Raw genomic sequence first — 4,431 nt, 5'->3', positions numbered from 1 at the left:
CCTTTTTGGGTCAATGCACCTAACCAGCACATCTTTCAGACTGTGGGAAAAAACAGGAGCACCTGGAAGAAATCCACAAAGCACCGGGGGAACATGCAAACTCCACACAATGATCCAAGCCGGGAAGTGAACCCAGATCACTGGTGCTGTGAGGCAGCAGTACTAACCACTGTGCCACCGTGCCGCCCCTGGCTGGAGTTTAATATTCTGGAGATGTCACTGATTTTCGGAGCTGCAATGTTCCTTTTCAAAAGCACCTTCTGTGATCTTTCTCCTTAATTCAAGAATCCTCAACAAGAACCTGTTCATAAAGTTAATAATAAAATTACGAACTTTACTTCAGTCCTAAATTAATTAATCTTTTCTGCAAATCTGTGTGTGAGGGGTTCCACTGATTAACATCTCCAATTAGAAAGTGCTGATTAATCCTTGCTGATAATTCTGACTGACCTCTTCACAGTGATGTGTCCATTATGAAATTCAATTGTGAAGGAACCTAAACAAAGTAGTGAAATATTATACAGGCACGATAGAAGTGTACATAAAATCTTAAACAACACAGATAACCCGGATAAATGTGTAGTGGTACATTTTGGAACCCGGATAAATGTGTAGTGGTACATTTTGGAACCCGGATAAATGTGTAGTGGTACATTTTGGAACCCGGATAAATGTGTAGTGGTACATTTCGGCAGGTCAAATGGGATGAAGGAGTATAATATCAAGGGTAAGACTCTTAGCAGTGTAGAGGATCAGAAATACCTTGGGGTCCGGGTCCATAGGACTCTTAAATCGGCCTCGCAGGTAGAGGAGGTGGTTAAGAAGGTGTATGGTGTGCTGGCCTTCATCAATCGAGGGATTGAGTTCAGGAGTCGGGAGATAATGATGCAGCTTTATAAGACCCTCGACAGACCCCACTGAGAGGTCTGTGCTGAGTTCTGGTCGCCTCATTACAGAAAGGATGTAGAAATTATTGAAAAGGTGCAGAGAAGATTAACAAGGATGTTGCCTGGATTGGGTGGCATGCTTTATGAAGGTAGGTTGAGGGAGCTTGGTCTTTTCTCCTTGGAGAGACGAAGGATGGGAGGTGACGTGATAGAGCTGTACAAGATGTTGAGAGGTACAGATCGGGTGGATTCTCAGAGGCTTTTTCCCAGGGCTGAAATGGCTGCTACGAGAGGACACAGGTTTAAGGTGCTGGGGAGTAGGTGCAGAGGAGATGTCAGGGGTAAGTTTTTCACTCGGAGGGTGGTGGGTGAGTGGAATCGGCTGCCGTCAATCGTGGTGGAGGCAAACTCAATAGGGTCTTTTAAGAGACTTCTGGATAAGTACATGGGACTTCATAGGATTAAGGTTTATAGGTAAGCCTATATATAGGCCTAGGTAGGTAGGGAAATGACCGGCGCAACTTGAGGGCTGAAGGGCCTGTTTGTGCTGTAGTTTTGCTATGTTCTATGTCTCATGGTCTTCTGGTATCATAGCTTCCACTTGGCAAAGAACTGCGTCACATTCAGAGATCTGGAAAAGGAAAGGTCTCTGTTCCACTCTGCTGTGATGCGCGCAGTAAACGCGTGTATTTCAGGGGCAGACAGCCGAGCTGCTGCGTGCCATTCCAACAGAGAAAACGGCTCCTTATTTTCAACGGCACTGATCCCTGGGCTGAGGACTGGACTGTTTGAACATATTCACACAGGTTCCATAAATACAAACAAAAATTCGCACAAATGAATTTTAAGATGTCAATTAGACTAACTTGAGCACACAAAGTTGAAGCTTCCTCAAATTCTGGTTAGTTGAGTCAGTGAAGCAGCCTAATATATTTGCAGTGATGTCTGCATTCGAGCTCTTGCTGCTGTTTGAACTGAAGGCGGCTGAATCAAGGCTTGTGTTTGCCGGGTGTTGTGGCGCGCACCTGTAATCCCGCTGCTGGGAGGCTGAGGCTGCTGGATTGCTTGAGGTCGGGAGTTCTGGGCTGTTGTTCTCTGTGCCGATCGGGTGTCCGCACTAAGATCAGTATCCGCATGGTGTTCCAAGAGGACTCTGGGAGCACCAGGTGTGCTAAGGAGGGGTGAACCGGCCCAGGTCGGAAACGGAGCAGGTCAAATCCCCTGTGCTCTTCAGTAGTGGGATAGCACCTGTGAATAGAAGCAGCAGTGCCGCCTGACCAATACAGCGAGACGCATCCTTTTCTCCACACCTTCAATCGCAGCAAACAAACTGTTTTGCCGTTCCCATCAATGCAGAGAAACCGGATGCCTCTCTGCCTGCCTCCACACTCACTCCCTCTGCTGCCCCTTTCATTCACTCTCACACCCAATGCCATCACCACAGCAAACTACGCAAGGACAGCAAAACCAAGGGTACACACACTTTTGACCAACCAACTCTCCACCTGCCCTGCACGCTCACAAGCACCATTCTGCAATCCCCACTTTCCTCACTCTCCCCATTCTTTGCCTCCTCAATATCCACCTCACTTCTACCGCCCCCTGCTGCTCACGGCAGGAACTGCACTTTTAAAATCTTCAACTTGCACAATCATGTCAGCCACGGCCACAAGAGAGCGCGAACCTATTCACCTCCTCCACACTACTCATATCGCGCACACACTTCCCAGCACATCCACCAAACATTCAACCTGTCTCTCGGCTCTCATAACTCCTTCTCGTTTATTCATTCCCTTCTGACAATTTCTCCACTGTCAACATCGAAAGTCACGACGCTTTTGACTCAATCTAATGCTGTAAATGAGAGAGTGGGAGAGAGAGAGAGAGAGAGAGACAGCAAAATGTTCATTGTAATTTCCAGTTTCAGCGTTGATCGCCAAGCCACTTTGGCAATTCACATTCGATGTCCCCTCGACCGAGTCTATTCTCAAAGATAAGACCCGGGGTGGTGACTGCACCGGAATTCTACGTAGTAGGATGTATCATTAAACATTTTAACAGGAGTTACCAGCAGACACAATGCAAATATAAATCCTGAGCAGAAACTTATTAAACGGGAATAGAAAATGTTGGAAAATCTCAGCAGGATTGACAGCCTCTGTGAGGAAACAAACGTTTCAAATCTGGATGACCCTTCATCAGATTTCCTGATTGGCTCTGTTCTCTCTTCACAGATGCTGTCAGACCTGCTGAGATTTTCAAGTTTTTTTTTTGTGTTTCAGGTTCCAGCATGAGCAGTATTTCACCTTTACAGAAACAAACCCAAATGTTTTCAATTTCAGAGTAACTCAGCTTTCAGAAATAATCACGCATTTGCCACGAATCATTAACTGCCGAGTATTTCCAACATTTTCTGATGGTAACGCCATGAATCAGCCTGTGAAAAGAACAAAACGGATGTTCTGTGATATAAAGCAAGGGAGGATGATTAAATGAAACAAGGAGTGATGGATAAGGCAACATTTAGCTGGCGATGGTGGAGGCCGGGTGGTCAAGTCGTTCAGAGTCAATGCTTTCACCGCCAAGGCCCGGGATTGATGATAAACTGTCAACTAAACAGAACATTTTACTGAGCGTGTAATCAGTTTCTGGAGGTGAAAGTATCTGAAAGCAAAGGAAGAGTACATCATTTACTGCAGAAGGTAGAATGACTGTGTGACGATGTCTGTAGCGACAGTGACCTGGAATGAAGCAATGGAGACAGTAATGATGATCAACGAGATACAAATCTCTGAAATCACGGCAGAGCTGTGATCAGCTAGTGTTGTTCAGCAGAATTCCCACAAGAAGCTATAGAAGAGGCAGAGGTTACGAATGATCTGTCAATGTGGTGAGCTACAGTGAAATTTAGTGGGGTAGAATGCATTATTATTCATTTTGACAGGAGGAAGCAGCAAGGGGAATGTAATGAAAAGTTGCCGGGGACAATTGACCGGATTGTGCAAGTGGGTTTATTTTGTTTCTTCAGGTAGTTTAAACTGGCACAATGATCAATCCTGTTTTCGATCTGGAGGTAATTTCAGCCCCTCCTCAGTCATGTGCTGGTCGGCAGCAATAAAATAAACATTCCCTGACCGGGAATCGAACCCAGGCCGCGGCGGTGAAAGCGCCAAATCCTAACCACTAGACCACCAGGGAAATTGCAAGCAAACATTTTAATCTGACCGATACATTTCAGCGTTTTTCAAATACTCGAGAAAGGTTTGGGGGGAAAAAAACCTCATGTCGAACACGAATGACTGCTTCAGTCAACAGCAAATTACTGCAGATTCTGGAACTTAAAAGAAAAACTTAAATGCTCGAAAATCTCAACAGGCATGACGGCATCTCTGGAGAGAGAATAGAGCCAACATTTCAAATCTGTATGGTCAGTCATCAAAGCTGAAGACAGGAAAAGATGGCGAGATTTATACTTTAAGTGTGGGAGATGCGGGGGGTGAGGGTGGGAGCCGTTGGTAAGAGTTGACAAAGTTGTGATAGAAAA

At 45.6% G+C, this 4,431-nt stretch overlaps 1 non-coding gene across 1 annotated transcript; it reads right to left on the bottom strand.

The window, feature by feature from the left end:
• Positions 1 to 4,013: 4,013 nt before the first annotated feature.
• trnae-uuc (transfer RNA glutamic acid (anticodon UUC)) lies at positions 4,014 to 4,085 on the bottom strand. The gene has a single exon. It is a non-coding gene; the product is annotated as a tRNA-Glu (tRNA).
• Positions 4,086 to 4,431: the final 346 nt, after the last annotated feature.

Source organism: Mustelus asterias, unplaced genomic scaffold (assembly GCF_964213995.1).
Source record: "Mustelus asterias unplaced genomic scaffold, sMusAst1.hap1.1 HAP1_SCAFFOLD_310, whole genome shotgun sequence".
In the NCBI taxonomy this organism is placed as follows: domain Eukaryota; kingdom Metazoa; phylum Chordata; class Chondrichthyes; order Carcharhiniformes; family Triakidae; genus Mustelus; species Mustelus asterias.
This window is presented reverse-complemented; position numbering and strand designations above follow the sequence as displayed.